Below are 9,144 nucleotides of genomic sequence, written 5' to 3'. Positions count from 1 at the left end.
AGTAGAATGACAAAAACAAAATATGCAGAACATATGTCAGTAAGTAAAAGGCAAGTTTTAAATGATTCCGTTCCCTTTGAAGATGTCTATATTTGATGCTGTCTAATTCTTTTTCATTTTCTTCTAGAAATCCTTTGAGCTCTGGATTTAATTTCTGAATGGTTTGATTATTTGCTTTTTTGTATCAAAGTGTTAATTATTTTATTCATTAAAGCATAGTGTAATGAAGTAGTGATTCAGTTGTGAATGCATAGTGGCTAAAACAAGATTACTGATGCTAGCACAGAAATGCTTGAAGAGATTATCATTCTTTCTTTTTTTCCTTTTGAAGTTATTGTATGGGTAAGCATGAAAGATGAGAATGAAGGCCTACAGCATCACTGATGAAAATTCAATGTTTAGAGAGAACTTTGAAGTTTCTTTGGTACTAAGGCTGATGACTAATCAAAAGGAAAGTATTTTTAAAATGTGGAAGAAATATTATATTCCATATCTAACTAATATTTACAAATCAAACTGTGTTTTTAAATATTAGCATATGAGCAGAAACTTTATTTTTATAGTTAAATTTCAGTGAAAAAATGGGGTCTAAGTTTCTAAAGAAGAGATTATTCCAGGACCTAAAAAAAAAAAAAAAAAAAAAAACCAGACATAAAACCTCAATACATGAAGCAAATGCAGAAGTCAAGAGCACAGTTAATTTATTTAAATAATATCTTCTAATTTAATGTTTTGAATCTTTCAGATTACTACATCCAGTTATCCACATCATGTGTTTTTAAAGTCCACATGAAAAGAAATATTTTTTTATGAATAACCTGTGTTCCTCTCCTCTTTTCAAAATGAGGAAACAGATTTGTTAAGCAAAGAAGCATGTAGCCATTAGACTTGACTTCAGAATTATACAAATTCTCCCCCAAATTTCCATCCACACATAAAGATGCTTTAAGATGCTCTTTGCAATCCCCCACTTAGTAGAGGCAGTATATACCAAGCATCAGTTCTTAAGTTCATTGTTCAGAATTAGGGATCTCTCATGTAGAAATAACATTATGTGTAGTAGTTACTTCACCAAATAGTTCATAAATATCAATTTAGTTCTGTGTCTGGTGGTAAGGACTCTAGGTGGTGGAAGATAGAAAAGATATCTCCTCTATTTTTCAGTCCATTTCCTATAGCAGTTTTGATCCTAACTCTTCAACTTCTGTGAGAGGTTCTTGCCTTGCAGAAACTTTATGTTGCTTCAGTCCATCACAAAGAAATTAATGGTGGGTTAGAATGATTTAAGCACTAACCACCAAAAAAATAACCATTCTTCAAAATCACATGCAATTGTTCTCTTAACACATACACTCATTAGTGTCACTGGGTCACCAGCATATTCAGAGCAGTTAGTCAAAATGTAACAGAAGTCCTGTGTGATCGATCTCCCTTCCAATCTAGGTCTGTGGGCTAATTACATACTCTGTCATATAGACTTTCTGAACTCCTCAAATTTCCCATGTGTTAGCTTACACAGTTATAGGGATGAGTAAGAGGAGCTCAGTGTTTTCTGCCTTCCCCCTTAATCTTTTTTAACTAAAATGCTGTGATTTATGATCATTTATAACCAGCAAAATTAAATGACATTTTAAAGCTGATGTTTATTAACTAATAAAATGGAGAAAAATTGCTAACATTTCCTTAGGGTTTATTATATGCCAGACACTACGCTTCACATGAATTTCTGATGGGGTAACAAAATGAAATGAAAATGAAGGAAAATCAGGAAGATTGCCTGGAAATCTGTCTTTATCCAACCCTGTGAATTACTGCACCCATCCCAAATTTTCTTCCTTAAAATCATCCTTCTTTCCTATCTTCTTTTTGTCTTTTACTTTTGATTTCTAAAACTAAAGGTTTCAGCCGCTGATGTCACAATAACAACAACTGAAGCTGTCACAGTGAGCAAGAATGAGAGAAAAAAATCCATTTATAAATACTGCAATTTAATGTGACAAACTTTTCTGGATTTTTAAAAAATACTTAAAGGAACTCTAAAATAACAAAAAGAACTACTTCACACCTACATTCATGAAGGCTCACCAAAGATAAAAACCCTTCTTGGATATAGCGCTCATTTTCTAGTTGACTGTATAATAAAAGACCCACTAGAGTACTATGCTCCTGAATTGGCACACTACAACCAACTAGGACCCATCCTGGACCCCCTTCCTCAGTAACATTCAAATTGGTTTTTAGATCTCTTCCAGGCTCAAGGTGTTTATATTATTATTATTACTATTATTTTATTTTTGAAGGGTTCCATTTTTACTTCTTCATATGTGCACATCTTCCAGTCACCATTCACCAAACCAACTCTTCCCCTTTCCCCATTCCTTTTTCCCCTCATTTCTCTCTTTGGTAGCTTATAAATTTTTTCACTATGTCAAAAAATTTTGATGCATTTTTCCAGTGTTTACTTCTTGGTTATTTATATTCCAAAGATAAGTGAAACCATCTAGTAGCTGTCTTTTACTTTCTGACTTATTTCACTTAACATGATCACCTTGAGGTTCATCAATTTTGTTGCAAAAGATACTATGTCAGGGCCTCCCCGGTGGCGCAGCGGTTTGAACGCAGCTCTGTGAGGCTGTCTGCAGTCTGCAGCGCCAGTTCGATTCCCGCACTTCTGGCCTGTACCCCAGTCGTTGTATAAATAAATAAATCTTTTTAAAAAAAAAGATGCTATTTCATCTTTTTAAATAACTGTGTATTATTCCTTTAAGTATATATTCTACATTTTTTTTATCCATCCGTCTGTCAGTGGGCACTCAGGTTGAGTGCCCTTGACTTGACAGTTGTGGATAGAGCTTCTGTGAATATAGGAGTACACATTATTTTTCAGATTCGAGTTTTCTTATTTTGGGGATACAGACCTATCAGATGCATTGCTAAATCATATGGAATTTTCAATTTTATTTCCTTAAGAAAACTCTGTACTGTTTTCCACAGATGCGCCAACTCGCATCCACAACACCAGTGGATAAGGGCTCTTTTTTCTCCACATCTTCACCAGCACTTATTTTCTGTTCTTTTTGTTATGGGTCACTCTCATAGAGGTGAAATGATATTTCATTGTGGTACTGATTTGTATTCCCCTTATAATAAGTAATGCTGAACAGTTTTGCATTGTCTGTAGGCCATCAGCATGTCCTTTTTAGAAAACTGATCATTTAAGTCCTTTGCCCAACTTTTTGATTGGGTTGTCTTTTTTTTTATTGTTGGATTAAGTAAGTACTTTGTATATTTTCCAATGACAAGGAAAGTAAATCTAAAATAAATAAGGGGGACTACATCAAACAAAAAAGTATTTGTACCTCAAAATACACTATCATAAAAACCAGAAGGTAATTTACAGAATGGGAGAAAATATTTGCAAATCACCAGACTCTCACTTCCCTCTCCATCAATTGTGAGTCCATAGGAGACTAGTAAGTCTGTCACTTTTCACTGAAATTTTCAGAAAAACATACAGCTCCAGCAGAAGGCAGTTCCTTTGTGCGTCACTGTTTCCTTTTACTGTCTTTCCTTTGTCCACTATGTTGTCAGAACACACTTCCAACTCTGTTTTCTGATATCTACTAGGAAAAACTTGTCCACATTCAAATTCATTCATTGTTTATTAATTTAACAAATATTTATTGATTCCCTCCTATACACCAAAGTTATAATGTCTCACCATTTATGGATGTTGTATTTTAAAGAAATAGTTCTATCCCAACAGTAACACAAATAAAGGTAGATTTCAAACATGAAAAGTGTTTCTAAGAGCTGGACAAGGTGCTAAGTAATATAGGGAGTTTGATCTGGTCAGGGAGTGAGGAAATGATGGTGGATTTAATTCATGAATCAATAGTAGGAGCAGAAGAATGATTTTGATTAAGGAGGCAATATTTGCAAAAGTTCTGTGATGGGATAAGAGGATAACATGACAATCTCAACTTGACAGAAGAAGTCTAGTAACTGAACTGTGGACAATGAGGTTGAATATAGTACACGCTGTGGGCAACTGGCGCTGGAGGCCATGTAAAGATTTTAGATTCTGTCATATTAGCACATTAGTATAAAACATCTAAGATAAGTTTATAAGGAGAGAGTTGACTGATAAAAGAATATTTTTTTAATGGACTCAAACATTCTTAGGGAAAGATATATGCTGGTACAAAAAGCTTATCTCAAAAATATATGAAAATACAAATTATATGAATGGTTCAAAGAATATCTTCCTCTCCTGGCTGTTTGTACTTTGTCCTTGACCAAAGCATCATCATCATCTGAAGGCTTTGAAAATTGTTTAGAATCTAGATTGAACTTAGAAACTGAGTCTCATTGAACAAACAAAGAAAAAAAATAAAACTTTGATTATCCTTCCTATCACCCATGTTTCCCACATAGAAAGTGGTTTTGATACATTATGTGAAGAGTCAATGTATAGTCCAAATATTATATATAGCAGTTTGCTATAATTCTTATTCACTTTACCCTTAATTATTAGTTTATATGCATTTATTTAGCTAAATTATTAGTGTAGAGACACTTATTTTTAGACTTACTAAAAGATTCAATTTCAGCTGAAATATAAGAGATTTCAAAAAAATTTTGATATTTGGGCTTCAAATAAAACTAAATGTGATAAATAATTTCTTTCAAGAATGTATACAAGCTGACATTAATGAGCATGTTGGATATTGTACTTGACTTCTTACATAACACTACTCTAAGGCCAATGATATACAATAAAATGTCAAGTATTACAGAATTTTGTACTTGAAAAATTTTGTTAGGTTGATGTCTACCTTCTACAGTAAGAATAAGTGAATGGGAAATAGCAGAAGGAAAACTTTTAAAATACATGGACTGAAAATACAGCGACCTAGGGCAGAGGTGTTCTCATCCCTCTATGATTTGAATAGGTAATATCCTCAGCAATATTATATGCCAGCTCCATCTAGAAAAGCAAATCTTTCATCCAGGAACATTATGTCTTTGGTGCCATTTTTGTGAATACCAAATAACATATTAAATAGATAATGGGCAAACCTGAAAAAAGTAATTTTTTGAGAACATGTTTAAGTCATATTAAAGTGGTTTGAATCATTGAAGTAACATTGTAGAAAACGTTGTATATGATTTTTTGTTATAGGTTCACTCTTTAGATATGTGTTAACACATCACACCCTTCACCAAATTTCCTTCACCACCGAGCAATTTTCTTAAAGTTTGATGGAATATAAAATACTGAGAAAATATATCCTGGTATCAATAAATCTTAAGGCTATTTTGTTCTACCATCAAATTGCTTTTTCAAAATTAATTTCAGTATCAACAAATAAATATAAGGAATCCATTTGTAACATATAGCATTTCCACAAGCACTCTGAGTATTTTATAAATATATTAAAGTTTTAGGCATCTTGAAAGCTGGCAGCATAAATACATGGATTAATATGGAAATTAAAGTTATTACACTTTTTAAATAACTTGTTTAAAAAAACAGCAAAATATGTATAGGTAACATTTAATAATTTTTTCATGCTGTAGGTGGCAGCAAAACTTCACTTTATCAACACTGCTTAGCAATACCAGCAGAATCATGGAAATAAAATTCCCATTGAGTATTCACTCTGTAATCTGGGAAAGAACATGGGCTGATTTTGAATAAGAAAGAGTGAAATTTGATGTCATTTTTCTTATTAAATGAAACAAACCATATTTATGCATTTTACACAATGTAAAAATTTAATTAGTGTTTTTGATAAACAGATTGAATATAAATTCAATTAATTTAGTGAATGCATATGTTCTTATTTTTCCAAGGAACCTGGGCAATACTCTCATCAAATATTCAAATAAAGGCAAACATAAAGATTAGGAATATAGTTGAGTTAGGTATATAGATTTTCATATCTGATTTGCTATACCTCACTTAATACATAATATCTAAAATTATTTAAGATCACCCAGGAAAACTTTTCATGTTTGTCATTTGTATGTTGTATCTCAATCATATTTACAAAAAATTTATAGGCAAAGTTATGGCATACCTATGGAGTCAAATCTCTTCCTGATTTAGTGATTCAGGGTCACCAGGCAAGGGTGAGGTGGTATGATCATGGATGGAAATGCCCCATCATTTTTAAATAGGTTTCTAAGATAATGAAGTGATAAGAATGCAAAAGCAATAATGAATATTCAGCTCATAATGATGGCATGAGGAAGCAGGGTAAGGAAAATTCACTGTAAAATAAATAGAAGTTAACTTTATCCTATGTGGATGATTTTCAATCCAGGTTGAATGTTCAAGTGGCTTTTTTTAAAATAACATTGGATATGGTAACATACACCTGAAGGGTTTGATACTATATGTCTAAATTGCATATAACATTGTAAACTGATACTGGCCCAATTAAAAAAATGAATAAGATAAAAAGTGGGGAAATTACCAGTAGTTGAGAAGTTTTTAAAATGTCAACACTCAGGTCTCATTCCTGACCTATTATATAAAAATCTTAGGAGTGTCTCCCGGTCATTATTCTTTATTGAAAATCTTCCTGGTAATACTAATGTGCAATTCATATTGAAAATAACTTCCTGCTCAATCCTGACAAAATACTATAAATTTTAATTTTAAATTCAAATCCCAAATTTGGCATTTGAAAGTTTCAGTATCCTGACTCTGGTTTAGTGATATAAACTTCCCAGGATTTTGAGTCTTTTATATTTCAGTTCTGGCCCTCTCTGAACCTCATGCAGACTCCTAGTCTAGTCTCCTTGTATCACGTTCCCAATGTTCTATACTGAAAGACTGCAGAATCACAATAACAATAATGGTATCATCTACACATTGGGAGAATTATTTGGCACAGTTCAGCATTCCCTGAGTGTACAAATGACCTGAGCAGGAACTCACAAAAAAACAGAGGATTTCAACTGCACATTACTTTGGCATTGACCAGGCAACCTCCCTAGATTTCAGTGGTTGACAGTAAGTAGAAAAATTAAATAACTTTATTCTATGTCATGCTTATCAACCTTTTTATCATACCAGACTTTATGTTAAAAAAAAGTTAATGAATATACAAAATGTTAATGAATATACAAAATGTTCAACAATGGTGGGTAATTGTTCACATATAGAATGGAATTTGCTTTACTTAAAATTAGATTATATATGAGAGAGATGATCATTAGAGTACATAGATATATAGGCACATAAGATGGAAAATATATCATAGTGGGTATAGGAAAAGGAAGTTACTTTGCAGAAACATGCAAAATCATACTGTTATGAAATAAAAAATAAAATGATTACATGCCAGGTGTGTGTTAAAAGAGAAAAGTATGAAAAGTTAAATTTTCTATTTGTTATAGCAGAAGCACAGGTATGCAATCAAAAACAAAACATAAAGTGGTTTTAGGGCATCCCTGATGGTGCAAGGCAAAGGGTTAATTCTTAGCACTATGAAGCTATCAGCAGCCACTGCAGCATGAGTTTGATTCCTGGCCAGGAAGGTGACCCACATGGTGCAGCAGACCTCTTTTGACTTGCCCAGTGCTCTCCTCAGCAGTGAATTTCAGCAGATCCGCCTGTTTTGTTCCCTACTCTATTTCTGGTGACTCCTCTCAAACCCCACATCTCTGGCCTACACCCCACCTCTTGTATGCATAAATAAAGTAAATCTTTAAAAAAAGAGCATAAATTGGTTCTATATATACACTGATAAGCATGACAGTCCGAATGTAGTTCTGTTCTGTAGAACTATACTCTCAACCATTATTTTATCAGTTTCTTTGTAACCCTATGTAACTCAGTCCTCATTATTTAAACATAACCATAAATAAATATATCAGGGCTTCCGATAAAGCATTTACTTTCTGCTAAAAAGGGCAAATGTAACTGACCCTATTTTTCTGCCCACCTCTTCATCCTTGGAACTGGAAGTGATGGCTGGAAATGCTGTTGCTATCTTGTGACAGAGTCAGAAAACCAATATGCAAAGAATGGCAACTCAAATAATTGATGACATGTTAGGGTTGTTGTACAATTTTGGATAATCTGTATCCAAAATTCTTAAGTTAGGAGATCATGAATGGTTTATTTTTTAAGACATTATTGTTCAGATAGTCTGTAGCATGAATCTCAAAATATCTGATATAATTAAAATCATAAATTAAAATATGATTTAAGGTCACACAAAAGAGAAATTTAGTTACAAAATTATTCCATTAGTTACTAGAAGATTAATAATTACTGTTATGCAAAATATATTATTAAGAAGAAATAGGTGGAAATTTTGGTATCATAAAGATGATAGATTCATAGCAGGGAAAAAGCTATAAATATGAGACAAATATTTTAAAAAGACACAGGCATATCAATGAACAAGAAATTCACTACCAAGGAAATATTGCTATTGAGTAAAAATAAAATTATATTCAAACTGCCTATGAAAGAAATCAACCAATTTAGAAGTTCCAAAAGTTTGAATTATCTGTTGTTACCAAAGGTTCAAGAAAGCAACACTTTTTATAAAATCACAGTGGAAGAATAAATTGACAAATTAAGAGGAATATTTGGTATAAAGTTTCAAAAACAGAATAGCAAAATGTCCAGTATACACATTAGTAGTCTTTTTTTTCCCAGGAAGTTACTCAGCGTAAAGACAACAGTACTGTGCAAGGTGGGAGTGAGGAGAATGTTTAAATGGAATGTTTGTGTATTGAAATAATGTGCTACTCAGTTGCCCCACACTGATTTCATTTTTAACCTTTCTCGCTTTTCTCCATGTTCCTTGAACATAGTGATCCAGCACTATACTCCTGGGCATCCAAAAAGCTTTTATAGAATTTTAATTAACTCTATAATCATAAGGTTTCTAATGTTTCTGAATGGTTTCTGGGGCAGTGTAGAATTCTCCTATTCTAGCATCCCAAGAGTGGCTTCTCCATCTGTTCTCCTAAATTGAACAAGGATTGTTATTACCTGAGCTCCCAGCCCTCCCTAGTCCTACTAGTGGGAGACAGCTAGCAGATAAACAGGCATACAGTGCAGAGGAGACTGACAACTTCCACTAGTCATCTATTTGTAAATTATGAATAAAC

Source organism: Talpa europaea (genome assembly GCF_964194135.1).
Source record: "Talpa europaea genome assembly, chromosome: 4".
NCBI lineage: Eukaryota > Metazoa > Chordata > Mammalia > Eulipotyphla > Talpidae > Talpa > Talpa europaea.
The sequence above is the reverse complement of the archived record's forward strand: the minus strand, read 5'-3'. Positions refer to the sequence as shown.